At 39.2% G+C, this 14,963-nt stretch overlaps 1 protein-coding gene across 5 annotated transcripts in view; it reads left to right on the top strand.

Annotated features, from left to right (window-relative positions):
* The window catches only part of ALDH1A2 (aldehyde dehydrogenase 1 family member A2), a 195,521-nt gene that overhangs the window by 78,091 nt on the left and 102,467 nt on the right, over positions 1-14,963 (top strand). For all 5 annotated transcript variants that reach the window (XM_062583895.1, XM_062583894.1, XM_062583893.1 and 2 more), the window contains 3 exons: positions 7,521-7,633; positions 7,733-7,770; positions 13,536-13,719. The gene's annotated coding sequence lies outside the window, so the exon portion shown is untranslated. The remainder of the gene's footprint in view (positions 1-7,520; positions 7,634-7,732; positions 7,771-13,535; positions 13,720-14,963) is intronic.

Genomic DNA, 14,963 nt, shown 5'->3' with positions numbered 1-14,963 from the left:
GTTAAACGTTTTCATCAATGACCTGGATGAGGGGACAGAGTGCCTCCTCAGCAAGTTTGCTGAAGATACCAAGCTGGGAGGAGTGACTGACACACCTGAGGACTGTGCTGCCATTCAGAGAGACCTGGACAGGCTGGAGAGCTGGGCAGAGAGGAACCTCATGAGGTTCAACAAGGGCAAGTGCAGAGTCCTGCACCTAGGGAAGAATAACCCTAGGCACCAGTACAAGCTGGGGGCTGACCTGCTGGAGAGCAGCTCTGCAGAGAAGGAACTGGGAGTGCTGGTGGATGACAGATTGACCATGAGCCAGCAATGTGCCTTTGTGGCCAAGAAAACCAATGGTATCCTGGGGTGCATTGGGAAGAGTGTTGCCAGCAGGTTGAGGGAGGTGATCCTGCCCCTCTACTCAGCCCTGGGGAGGCCGCGTCTCGAGTACTGTGTCCAGTTCTGGGCTCCCCAGTGCAAGAGAGACATGGAGCTACTGGAGAGAGTCCAGCGTAGGGCTACGAGGATGATCAGAGGACTGGAGCATCTGCCCTGTGAGGAACGGCTGCGAGAGCTGGGCCTCTTTAGCCTGGAGAAGAGAAGACTGAGGGGGGATCTTATCAATGTATAGACCTGAAGGGAGGGTCTCAAGAGGACAGAGTCAAACTCTTTTCAGTTGTCCCATGTGACAGAACAAGAAGAAATGGGCAAAAACCAAACCACAGGAAGTTCCGCCTGAATGTGAGGAGACATTTCTTCACTGTGAGAGCGACAGAGCACTGGAACAGGTTGCCCAGAGAAGTTGTGGAGTCTCCTTCTCTGGAGATAGTCAAAGCCCGCCTGGATGCAACCCTGTCTACCATGCTCTAGGTGACCCTGCTGAGCGGGGAGGTTGGACTAGATGGTCTCCAGAGGTCCCTTTCGACCTTACTGATTCTATGAATTCAAATGAAAAACAAAGATTGGGCAAAGAAAGATGTAAAGAACAAAAACATGGATGATTCAGGGCACTATCTGGGCAAAGTGAATGAATAAGCTGATGTAGCGTGTGCATGTGTTCATACACATGGGTGAGGGGGGAGCACTCTTTAATTAAGTTTTAATTTTACATTGAGAAATCTGTTTCAGGAATCATAAGCAGTTCCATGCTAGGTACAATTGTTATTCATCTGAAGTATCATGGAAGGCTCATGTATCTTTGCACTGTGGTTTTTTTTTTCTCTCACTTTACTTCATATGATGTGCTTTGTAGTGAATATGAATGTTTCCCTTGATTTCAGTGGTCTTTAAATCAGGAGCTTGTTGGGCGATCATTTAGGGAGTAAGGATGAGAAGTTACCTGTTAAATACAATGTTTTAGTGTTTAACACAAAATCTGAATTATATGAAAAAAATCAGGTTGGCAGTTAAGAAAGACTATTTTATGATTTTGTTTCTGACTGGGAAAGGGAGGAGAGCCTGGAAATGGAATGTTTCTTTCTGTGTCCTGGCAAGCGTGTTCATACACCAAAAATGCTGTTTTGGCTACTTTTCATTTTTATGAACTCTGTAGACATCAGAAAATACCAAGACGTGTGTTTGTGAACATTCATTCTGTTGCGAGATTATAGCTTCATCAAGTGGATATGAAATCAGAAGATTTAAAAAATTAGGTATCACAGATAATTAACATAAATACATGTCGGAAACTTAAAGCTTTCTCAATTTATATTCTGGAGAGAAAAATGCCCAATGCACAAGTAGAAATATCACCTTGATATTTCATTGACTTATACCACTTTTACACTGGTACAGCTTTAATGCCTTCAGTGGGCTTATCCTGATTTACCATATTGTAAACAAGAACAGAATCAAGTCTATACACTTTTACAGACTTTCACTGATTTTTGGTAGGCCTGTGTTTCAGTTGGAGAGCCTTAATCTCAGAAAAGTATTAATCAAATAAAGGCTATCAAAAGCTCTTCAACTTTCTGAAGACATTTTTCAAAAGTTACTTAGGGCCTGGGCTGATTTGTGCACTAGGTTTCAATCTGCTATGGGCTAGTAGAACTGATCTATAAAGAGTGGAAAATAAAGTTTTATTAGAAATAAAATTGTATTTATTGAAGGCAGTTTTCTTACCTAACTCTGTAAATGCATCAAGATCCTGGTGACAGTAAAACGTTGCTATGCTATAGTTTTCCAGGTGGCTTTCAGCATATGCTAAATTGCAGAGATTTTGTTTCTGGACTTTTTATCCCTGAGCACCTGAAGCAAAGATTAGTGTGAATAACTCGTGAGTCATATTTGCTGAAACAGATTTAAATACCTTCTCATATACTGTGTGAAAAACTGGCTCGAAGAACATGGCATTAAAATTACTACAGCATGTATTTCTGAAGTATCAGTATTTTACTTCTATTACATTTTCATTTTTATGCTCTTCTATGTATGAAATATCCTCAAGGGAATCTACAAATGCATATTATACTGGTGGTTGAAAGCAGTAACTTACAGTTACTTTAAAATCCAAAGACTCCTTTGTTAGAATGTCTCTGATGCCACATCTGAACATTGTTCAGGAGTGGCCCTAGCTGTAGGTTTGATAGCTCATAGCATATGTGATCTAAAGAAGCTGGCAGGTATCCTTTTAGGATGCAGTTAGTGCATAACATGTCTCAACTAACCTGACTGAGGGAGACAGCAAGCTTATGGAGTCCCTGTTCCTGCTCCACCATTTGAGTTTCAAGAGCAGTTGGAGTGTATTTCTGCATGGGGCAGTGAATAACTCTGTCCTTGGTAAAAGGAGTCTGCCTCTACTTTACTTGATTTTGGAGTGTGGAAAATCCAACCTTTAGTAGCTAACATAGAGCATTGAAAATTATATGTGTGAGTGTTTCAACAGCTTGTATAGCAGCTGGCAAATGATGTGTAGCAAGTTTTGTTCTCTTCTACATGTATTTGCTAAATACTTACTGGTCCTCACCTTTTAAATATGAAATACTAAATAATGAAATTTAAAGTAATAAAAGCTGTTAGGAAAAGTGTGCTTTTATGTAATACATGTTTCATTTCATTATGCAATGATACACCTAAAATGCCGAGACTGGACTTCACATTTAATCTTCACTCCCGCACTAGACAGTAACATGGACTGTGTGTGAATTCAAGTGCGTTCATTGAAACCAATCACCAAGTATATTTTGAAAAATGTTGGCTGGCCAGCTGTCTCTAATTAGCAAAAGAGAATGCATCAGTAGTAATGAAAAACCTAACAAAGGTTTGTACAAATCACCTTTAAACCTCTGCAAGTCTACAAAAAATTGTAAGAATTCTGTAGCTGGAACTTTTAACAATTATTTCCTACTACGTGCACTAAACTGGAATGATGAAAACCAGTTGTAGTGTTTGATTTAAATGTTTTAGGGCTGGTAAGATATGTAGGGAGTATACTAAAAAGAAGAAAGTACAATCAGAGAAACCATACCTATAAATAAAGTTTAATTCATTCTGTATGGGAATAATGTCTTGCATGCTTCCAGAGGGGAGAGGAAACAATTTCCCTTAATCTCATCATTAAATATATCCTTTAATGGATTATAGATGGATAAAACACTTGTTTTCATTTCAGAATAGCTCTTGTTAAAAATCTATAGAAATTCATCATTTGTTTAGGAATGCAGAGATTTTGATTAGGTTTATTTTACAAGACATTGAATTTAGAAATTATTCAGTGAAGATGCTTTCCAATCCTAGAAATCCTAGGTGCTGTCAAGGCCCTGAGTACACTGACAGCCCTACTAGCCCTGTGCAGCCTCCCCTGGGGCATCCCCACACCTCTACCCAGGGGCCCGGTTCAGCCCAGCCTGGAGCTCTCAATCCTGCTAGAAAGCAGGAAGCGAATTCCTAGAAAGTAGCAGGTAAATTTCTGGAAATCAATGGGAAAGTTCTTGAAAAGGAAAAGGATATTCATCAAGGAAATTGGTGGAAAGCAGCAGTGTATACCTATAAAGCAGGGAATTCCTAGAAAGTATTGGAAGAAGTCCTTGAAAGCATTGTGAAAATTCCTGGAGAGCTCCTGAAAAGTTTATAGAAAATTTCCGGAGCCTAGAATTACCAGTAAGCTGCAGAAAAAGTCCTTGGAAGTGTCAGAAGATATCTGGAGCCACTCAAGATACAGTCTTGAAACTTCTGAATCTCCAGAAAATATCTGGATAATATTTAATAGCAATAATATTTTTAAGCATGGTATCTTATGCATTTGGAAACTTTCTGCTTCTTTCTGGCCTTAGACAGAAATTGTTTTTGTTTTATTGCAAATGTTGCCTCGTTCATCATGAAGAACTGTGATTTCACAGTCAGCAGTTTGTGATTTCAGATGAACTGGAGCTGATGAAGTTCTAAGAAAAAGAAAATTGTTGTCTTGCAGATATTCTAAATAAATGAAAACCAGGGAAGCAGGCAGGTATAGGTAAATAGCAGGTAAACATAAAGAATACAGACTCTGAGCAGACTCAGTGAGCTCGTTTTCCATGAGAAGTCGGTGCTTCTTTATGACTGACACGAATCTGTTACAAATACACTGTTACAGTGTATCTGTTACAAATACACTGTCCCCATTTCAAGGTATAATATCCTGATGTTCTATGCAAAATACTCTAGTAGTCTGACTTGAAATGACTTAGAAGAGTGCCAAAATAATAATCACATGTAGATAGACATGAAGAGAAAGCAGAATTTTAAAAGTAGTCTCTGCCTAGATGTAACTATTCATACCCATATGTCCAAAAACTCTGCAAGACCTCTGACCTCCAAAGTCTTGCTGACTGAAGTATTTTTCCCTTCTCTCTCATGTGACAGCCTGATCCAGCTGACCAGGCCCCCAACAGCAACCCTGCCAGGCTCTGCTCTTGCTCTTGCTCTTCTGACTGTGAATTTCAGCACCTCAGTTTCCATCTGTATCTGCTTTCCCATTTACTTGGAGCTCACCACCACTGTGGAGCACTGTGAGATACATCAGTGAAAAGCACTGTTTAAATACAGTGGTTAACTGAATAGGAGACCTTATTCAGGAAGAATTCTACTCACTCCCATAGACTTCATGCCTGAACAGGCCCTGTAGGGTATGGTAAAGTGAAGGTTTAATAAATACATATTCCTTAGGGAACTTAATAACCAGATTTTCATCCCAATGACTGATGAATGCGCCATAGGGCTTTACCTGACTAAGGACGTTTAAAATATTGGACATGCTGAATTGTTAGAAGCCGACATACGAATCTCTTGGGGCATATTCCTTCTACTTAGGAAGTTCTCCATTGTAAATTATTTCCCTGCTTTAAGGCACCACACTTTTAATTCAGCCTTTATTGCAAATGCATCTGGTTAGTGTTAAATTAAAACACCCCAGGAAATCTGTACTTTTCAGTGTATTTGTTATTTATGTAAATCTTTGGACAGCATCCATTGCTTCAAAATCAAGTTAATTGGAAACATAGAGCACTCTACTGGGATTGTGTTCACGCCTGTCACTGTCTGAGGTCAAGATATTTCAAGGCTGATACTGAACTCTTTGCTAGAAATTCTTCTAAGACCTTCTCCAGATTTCCACCCTGTGAAATCATCAGGTAACAGGTGAGGGCACAATCCTTTTTGCTGAATCTAGTCCTTTTTTGAAGACTTCCTACTGAGCAGAAAGAAATAATTCTTATTATTTGAGGTAGATGTTTTAAGTCAAACTGATGTAAAGCTTTGTCTGTGCTTGGTTGGCTTGGGACTTTGGCCTGCTTTTGACAGGTAGATTCAGAGGGCAGGATCCCTGTGTAATGCTGCAGACATATCTGTGCAGATGAGCTCATCTCGGGCCTGTGGGATGTGATTCTCTGAGTGAGTGGTCATTCACCATACAGACCTGCTACTTCTCTGTGATATTTCAGCAGCATTTGACACAAGGCTTTGTAGACTGCTCCTGCGTTTTGTAATAGGACAGCTTTCTTGCATGATAAAGTTTTCCCCACTGCAGATTTGCATAGTTTTGAGAAAGCTTTTCTCTGCTTTGCTGAAACACTTAATCTTGACATAATGCAGCCCAACAAGTTTGCTGGAAAGCAGCACAGCAGGAGCATCACTAAGTAGCCAGGGCTATGTTGGCTATACTTGGCTATGTGTTTTTTTTTTTTTTTTTTTTTTTTGCTTGGGATGAGTCTATTTAGGTGAAGTAGCTTATTTTAAATTTAAATGTTTTTGCCAGTGTAGTTGTATTGATGTTAAACTTAACAAATCACATTAGTTCCCAGCATAGTCAGGCCAGCAGAAGCTCTATCGTATGTGCCTTTAAACCAAAAATAAGAAAAAATATTTTATTTAAAATCTGTGTAAACTCAGTCTTTTGTCATAAAATGGTTTAAGCTCTCCTGGCAAAAGATGTCTTATCACTTCAGTTGTGTTTTCCCTGGGGGATCTGCCAATATAATTATTGTTGCAGACTGTGTAAGTGAGTACAGGCATTGCGTGTCTAATCTCTGTTGAGACTATGATAGTTACCGTGAGATTTTGATCAAGTGAAATTCAGACAAAAGAACAAGCCACTGCAAGCACTGAGGGCCGGAGCTGCCCCATGTGTAACGTGCCACTCAACTAGCCGAATTGCTCAAGAATCACAAGATTCTCCAAGGAAACCAACACCAAGACCCAAAGTTGGTGTTCATTTCACAAGGTTTCTCCTCAATGGGGCCATGGTGATAAGAGTAAGGGAGGAGGCTTGTTCTTTAATTGCAGTCATTACTATGGCAGTTTGCAGCTGTTAGTTTTCCGGGAAAGGAGCTTTAATGGAAATGGGATGTGTTCGCAGAAAAGTGCTTTCGTTCTGTTAAGCCGATTGGGAAATTGATGCATAACTGAGATGCGCTACTTTCTGAAGTATGGTAACTAGGATTTGGCCCATAGTTAATTAATTAAGAATTAAAAATAGCAGCAACAAGTAAAACCATGCTTTTACTGTCTGAACTGAACACAAAAGTTACCTTAGAACTGCCCAGCCCACAAATGGGGTGCAAAATAGTAGTGTCAGCGAGGTGTTTACTGTGGCCAAGTTACTTCAGTAACAGGTGAGGCTAATTAGCCCTGTGTCTATGATTTTGAGACTCCACCAGTACCTTTAGCCAAGTGTACATAAAGTGTGGAATTGCCTTCAGAGAACTGGGAATTCTTAGATAACAAATCCTGACCGGCCGTCCCAGGACACAGGCATGCACATTCGGTCACAGTCTCTTGCTGTGAGTCTTTTGAGACTTTTTCCTCTGAATCATGTAATTATCTCCCTCCCTTTTGACTGTAGTTGCATCTTCAGTTTTCTTTGCTTTTGGATATGCATGGCTGGCCAGCCTAAAAGAGCAGAGAGGAGGTCTCCTGTGTTCACAAAACAACTGCCGTATTTGATGAGGGCATCTGTAGTGCTTTGTGTTTCACTGGCTCTCTGTGCTCTAACAGCTTTTCCAAAATCTTTGACAGCTTTTGAGCTTCACTTCATCATAAGCAATCAATGTTTTTCTCCACAGATCCGTTTCAGGTGCTCCGTTCCTTGTTGTAATGTGCCTATTGTGACATGAGCAGTCTCAGGACTGAAGAGATTCATCTGTGTTTTCTTCTCAGACACACTCTCAGACAGAAGGTATGTTTTTGTAAAAAACACTCTGTGTCTGGACTGCTTCATTGTTATTTAAAGAGTTAGTTCCAGCTTTCGATAAATTTTTTATTTTGTCTTGAACAGACAGTGGTTGTTTGGTGGCCTGGACTTCAGAGGAATTTGTGAGTAGACTAGAGGCCTTTAGAAAAATGAAATCAAACTGTGAAAGGAGATAAATATTTATATCATCTATTTAAAAACGGTATTTATTAGATTTATGTTTCCTAATATTCGTTGCATTTTCAGGTTGAACTAAACTGAAAACTATCATCAGATTATAATTCTTAGAATACTGGGTTTAGATGAATATGGATATTTGAAAGTGACTTGGAAAAGTTTAAGTACGGTTTACACATATGATAGGGGATAAGCAAACTGTGTCAAGATTTTTTTGCAACATTTTACTGAGAATAAATACACTATGTCCTCAGGTCTTTATAGGTTCATTTTTATAGAAAAGATAAATTCCTTTCAGAATGAATGCTGTCTGCCAAGGGGTAGCTGATACAAAACTTTCTTCTCTCTGCTTATCATCTCCTAGGTCTGTGATTGTTAACAGAAATGCAGGCAATTCCTTTAAATAAGGAGTTTAGTCGAATACTTTGACCCAAGTGCTCTAATCTGATGGAGTGTTTACTGCTCACAATGCTGGCTATTATTGTCAAGTAAACAGGTTAAATATTGGCTGTATGATCTCAGTTGCTGTGATTGTAAGTGGGCAACCATTAGAGCATGCAAGTATATGTTGTAAGTCTAGATCAAAACGATCTACTATGAAAGGAATTATAAATAAGGCATTAAATGTGTCCATCCCTCAGAAAAAGTGGTTTTGTTGTAGTAAGTATTGAGCACTGGAGATAAATATTTTTAGGTAGGCCTGCAAAAGATCTGATTCAGAACTCACTGAAATTGGTGGGCTCACTTTCAGTGGGAATAAAGTCCTAAATAAATATACTGCATTAATTTCTATAGCAAACATGAAACTATTCAATGAATCCTGATCACAGTTCAAAACTGCGGCTATCCAGCAGGTTCAAAATGAACATGGAGATTTTTCAGAAACCTAAAAATTCTAATGTGCTCTTCAGATTTGGAGATATCCTCAGTCCATTTGGTGTGACACAAGTTTTAGAGCATTTCAGAGTATGTTCTCATTCTCATATGTGTCCTACAAACCACAGATGTGTTTAATTTTAATCACGGATATTAAAACTGAGGCAAATTTGTAAGAATATGATTTGTTTCGAACTTGTTTTGAAATTTGTTTTTGAGTCTTTTTCTAAAAAGTATACCAAAAAATACTTCTGGAATACAAATATGCAGATTGTATTGTAATACTGTTTTCAGCTATCCTGGGAACTCATTAGTTTCTCATTATATCTTTCATCTAAAAATAATTTTATATGAAGTAATTAAGCAATGAACTTGCTCTCTAGTGTCTCATAATAATGTGCTTAAGTATGTAAAATTCTGTATGGGTAAATAGCACTGTGCAAATATTGCTCCGATTAAAAATCATTAGTTGATAAGAAATTAAAGTTACAAGAAATTGCGGTCTCCCAGGATCATGTTATTTTGTAGCAGCACAAGGCAATGTACTAACACTATATCTTTTATATAGCTTTCAGTATTAGGCTATCCAATTAGCCGATCTCTTTTCATAGCATAATGGACTTGATAAGGTTTTGTTTCATAGTGCTTCTAATATGTCATGTTAGAGAACATACAATCCAAGACATCTCTTCATATTGCCTATAATCTTTCTGTTATTCAGTCTTTGGAAGATGTTTTATAGCCCGTGCATTACTGTTTAATCCAGTGATTTTTGTTTGGACTAGATTTTCAACTCTTGGTCTCCTGAATATGCATATGGAAACACCAATATGTGTATTGCCTGGAAACAGACAAATTCAGTACATTTACTTTTGTTGAACTTTTTGTCCGGGCTGATGTAGTATTCACATTTTCTACCTTACCTCTTCTATATTGAGAAGATTTACCAGAGATGGCAAAGGGTGGGGGTGAGGGGGTGGGAGAAAAGAGGAAAAGTCAAATGTATTATGCTTTAAAATATTTTCTCTTTGAGAGAAATTAACAACAGAAGAATAATTCTAACTTTTGAGTTTTTCTAACAAAAATTTAGAGAACATAATTTTGGATGAAAACCCAGTTTTAAAGCATATTTTATAGGTCCAAAAATTTTGGCCTAATTGGCATTTCAACAGAGTTATTCTTCCACGTGCTTCATTCATGCCAGCATTGAAGTATGCAGCCTGTTTCGTACCCTGCAAAGCTTTATTGCAGTTTTATATATACTCTACTATAAATTTGAGCCCACAGGTGATCATTACACAGAGTTAATAGGAAAATGGTTTTTTTGAGTGTGAATCTGGAGTAAAAAGTTGTACCTAGCTAGCACCTGCAACTTGGTGCCAAAATCAGAATGTCTTTGCTGTTTGTCTGTACTCAGTGCTGATGGTGAAATCTTCCCTGGCATAGCTATGGCTCCTAGCTTTTCTCCGCCCTTCTGTGGAGAACTTGCTTTTTGTAGTGTTCAGCATACTGCAGTCATTTTAAGGAGCTATTTTCTTTTTTATGGGAAAGAATTCCGTTCTTTAAATTTCTGGCCCTTCAACACAGCTATAGAGGAAAGAGTTATCCTGTAGGAAAATTTCAGATATTGACTAAGGAGTAAATTGTCAGGTCAGATCTTTCCTGACATGAGATATTCCAACTAGCTATTTCAGTAATGAGCACTTTCTTTGCTTTAAAGATTTTTATTAAGGTCCCAGGAGGCCAAAACTACCGATCAGCTTAATGATTAGCTCTTGAGATCACTCTGGAGCATTTAGCTTATGTTACTGTATGGGTCACTTGACTGCAGCCTGGCCCCTTCCCTGCAGCTCCATTAGCTGGCAGCTCTCCGTGTAATGGAAGCTTCTCATTCCCCGACCAGCTGTTTGCATACAAAGGTAGCTGTTCTTTCCTTCCTTAAAAAAATCCCTCAAAACCCATGACACTGTTTTTTTTAAAAAGTACAACAAATAAACTAAAAATAGAATTGTAGCTGGAATGTGAGCTACTTAGGATGGATTAGTATGTTTATTAAAAATCTAGGATTTTTGGATATTCTCGTGAGATACACATGTCCTTTCATGATACTCCCCAGAGGTACCAGTCATACAGTCTGACAGCAGGATAAAGTGATTCAGTCTCATATAAACAATATAATTAAGGGCACTTGGATTCCAGTAATGGGATATATGCATAGTAATCCTGCTCAGATGATTTTTTTTCCTCCTCCAGCTATACTACAGTTGTTGCATATTGCAATGTGCAAGGGTCTTCTCTATCTACATATAAATAAGTTTTGTGCTTTCATTGATAAAGAACCACTTTCTGCTTTTATTGACCTTAATGTAAAAGTTGCTCTGTGTAAAAAGGAACTAAAATCTGTCTCTGAAACACTGTGCATGAAGTTTGGCGGTCTCAGTTTACTGGAAATGTATTTAGTCCAAAAAAGAAAACAAACAAACAAACAAACAAACAAAAAAAACCCAGCCACTGCTCTCAGCACTCATTAGAACCTGTCTCATCAGAAAGGTACAGGACATCTCACCTCCCACAATAAAAGCCTGTGAGTTCTGGGGTAGGATCATAGCAGGGCAGCCCAGAGAGGCTGCATACTGCATTATCGTGTGCCGTGCCCTGGGGCCTCATCAGGGTGCTTGGCGTTGTGCAAACACGAAACGAAAAATGTCTGCACCCAGCCTCATTGTCCTCCTTTCCTGGGCAGGAGACATGAGTGATCCCAGTCTGGCACCTTCCGTCTGCATTACATCTGCAATACTCAGAAAGAGCCAGGCCCGTTCCATGCGCTGCAGCTGGTTACAGAAGCCCCTCTGTAAAAACAGTGGGAATAAACGGTCTTGGACTTAAAAATTATTTTTAACAAGCTTTTAACGTTAGAAAAATGTTCTAATTAAGACATCCAAATAAGCAAGCAGCTTAGTAGAAAAGGTATAGGCATGCCCCTTCTATCTCAAGACAGATGAGGCTGTTAAATAGTTTTAAAGATTAATCTGATCTTGCCACATTCATCACATTTACTATGTATATTTTACATTGAGGTATTATATTTCTGTAACGTTTAGGTCACTATACATCACACTCTTCAAAAAATAATATAAATAGTAATGGCAAGAAACCATGTCCTTTACAAATTGCGTTTTTTAAAAAAAAACAAGCATTGTAAAAAAAACCACTGGAGAGTATGAGAGTGATTATTTTAACTTACAAGAGCTGTGGCTTTTGATACATAACTGCCCGAGAGTATTCCTGGTGTTGTTACTGTGGTGATTGATGTTCTGAGGAAAACTGGGCTCTTCAAAGCACTACCTTCCTCCAGGCTCTGCTCTTAGCCAGGGAGATGCCTCTGGCAGCAGCCTTAGCAACTTTTCTTCACCTCTTCTGTGTGTATTTATATCACCCCACAGTCAAAGGTGTTCAGCAGAGGAATCACATGCCTGCAGTACGTCCCTAAGCCTCACTGCTGACATCCACAGTGCTATATTTGCTATAAAAGCATGACATTTTTTCTGAGTAGGCTTTTACCTGGCTCTGACTGTGGAAGTCATCTTTTGCCATCGCTATGCCCCCCGCAGGTAGACAGGCCATCCTCTTCTTTTCCTACCAGTGCTGCTGGGGTATCGCCATGGCCTATGTGCTATACTTGGCTGCTGTTAAAGCTGTCGTAGCGAATGCAGGCCCGCTCTGGCAATGAAAAACTTCCCAAAAGCCACTGAAGCAGGAGGCAGGTTTGGGGGATGTAACCCCCTAAGACTGAAGAGCAGCAGCCCCGGGTGCGTAAGAGGCTGGTTGCTCTTCCATAGTCACACACCACATGCAGGGAGTTAGGACAGCTTCACTGTAGATACTGAAGCTGAGGAGTGAGCTGCTCACCAGAGAGGCTCTTTTTATTACCAGACCAAATAAATGTACACAAGAGAGGGCTTCATTTACATCTATTACAAAAAAATATATAGAAATGTTAAAAAAAAAAAAAATCAGAAGAGTTGGAACAGAGCTGAACACCTCCAGGAATATCAAGGAAAAATAATGACAGGTGCAGGTGTTTGTAGCCAGATCCTCAGATGTTACACATCTATTAGGGAAAAATCTGTTTTTAAAGTAAAGCAAACTAAATATTTTCAAGCATGGCTGTGTCAGTCATGATACCATTGAAAACACAGGAATAAAAAAGCTTAGATCATAAGATTCTTTAAAAACTCTTGATTTTTTTTTTCGCTGTACATATTTTCTAGTTGGGAATGTAATAAAATTTACACACTTGGAAACATATTTTTCTGTGCTCTAAAATTTACTTACTATTTTTACGGATATGTATTTGTTTCTATCCTTTGAATTTACAAAGAAATTATCTGCAACCAGAGGTAAAAATAATAATTTTTATGCTAACCTTAAACAACTTCCATCCAGAATTTGGAAATAAAGCTGATTACTGATTTTTACGTCATATCACATAACACAGAAACTGTAATGAGTGTAGTTAACAACCTAGTTTCTTAGAGTTGATATTGTTTAACAAATAAAATCAGCGCCTGAGCTATGTCTCTTGTTCTAGACCTTCCTTCGGGGGAAATCCAAATCGTAGGTACTGTAAATGCCCTTTAGTGAGACAATTACTATCCTGCCAGATTGCTGTGAGCAACACATATGATCAAAAGAAAGGGAAGAGACTGTAATTGCCAGATGAGTTGCTGTAAGCACAGTTTTCTAGTAGTATATGTTTGGAAATTGTATGAAATTGTATGCAAATACAATTGTATGAAAATATAGATTGAAATGGCTTTTTTTGGGGGGGGAGGGGGGCGCTTCTTGAAAAGCGAAAGTTGTGGATAGGGCTTGGCACTCAAAAGCCTGAAGAGTGGCACTCAGTCAAGACTGGAGCTATGGAGAGAGTGAGAACAAGAGGCCTGCTGCCGGCTTTGCCAGAAAACCAGATAAAAGATGTGGAAGAGGAAAATGCTACAGATCTGCTTGCGGACAGGGTAAGTATTTTTGGTCGATTTTTTTTCCTTTGTTTTAAAGTTGTACTGTTCATTATGGTGAACATGAGGGGGAATTTCTTCCCTGTGAGAGTGACGGAGCACTGGAACAGGTTGCCCAGAGAGGCTGTGGAGTCTCCTTCTCTGGAGACAGTCAAGGCCCGCCTGGATGCAACCCTGTCTACCATGCTCTAGGTGACCCTGCTCGAGTAGGGGGGTTGGACTAGATGATCTCCAGCGGTCCCTTCCAACCTTACTGATTCTGTGATTCTGTGCTTCTTCAATTTCAAAGAAACAACTGTGATAGAAAATGAGATTTCTAATGGCTCTGTTCTATAGCTTTTAGCATTTTGTCTTTTTGTGACAGAGCAGATTGAAATGCCTCTGTTCGTATTCATATTTTGTTCAGCCATAATATTTTCTTGGATCAGAAGCCTTCAAAGTGCTAGCGGTGTTTGCATATACATTACATGTGCAAATGGCTTATGTCTTTGGAGCACCTCTCTGCGAGGGGTCTGTAGGTGCCAGGACTGAGCGTCAAGGTTTGGCTCTGCCACAGCTTTGCTCCGCCAAGGCTTGCTGGAGCAGTCTTTTTACTTCTTGATCTCCTGGGACTCCACAGCAGTCTGGCAGCTGGACTGATGCCTCTTATGTGCTGCTCTTCAGTGCCAGTATCTTCAAAAACATATGTTGTTTCTATACCCTGAAAAGTATAAGACCACTGGGGATTTACATGTGTATGAGAAAAAATTCTCGCTGCACTGAAGCCAAATGTGCATTCTTCCTTAGATGCTTTCTTCCTTAAAAGTCAGAATGGGTATGTTAAAGAAGTTTACTGCTGTGCATAGCCATCAGTTATGAATATTTTGAAGGTCTGAGAAAGTGACACCCAAAATGCTGTCAACTATGGGATGCAGATGAAGATACAATGATTCTGGGCTTGGTGTTGTGCAGTTTAATGGAAAGGCCCTTTCTGTCTCTTGTGAAGGGTAGAAGCAGGGTTCACAGGCCTGGAGATTCATTCAGAAAAGTTGCTGTTGTGCCTTATTCCTCCTCTTCCACTGAGATTTTTTCTTTGTTTCATTAACCTGAAAACGTTAAAATACGCAGATTTTTTTTCCTTTGCTGTGGAAGACAACATCACTGCAGTTTAGCCTTTTGTTATTAAATATAATTTATTTTTTCAATCTATTTAAAAGGTATTGACAAAACACCCAACTGTTTAGATTAGCAATGTTTGCTGCCAA

This window comes from Rhea pennata, chromosome 10, assembly GCF_028389875.1.
Source record: "Rhea pennata isolate bPtePen1 chromosome 10, bPtePen1.pri, whole genome shotgun sequence".
In the NCBI taxonomy this organism is placed as follows: Eukaryota; Metazoa; Chordata; class Aves; order Rheiformes; family Rheidae; genus Rhea; species Rhea pennata.
Note: the sequence above shows the minus strand (reverse complement) of the source record. Positions and strands in the feature narration are given on the sequence as shown.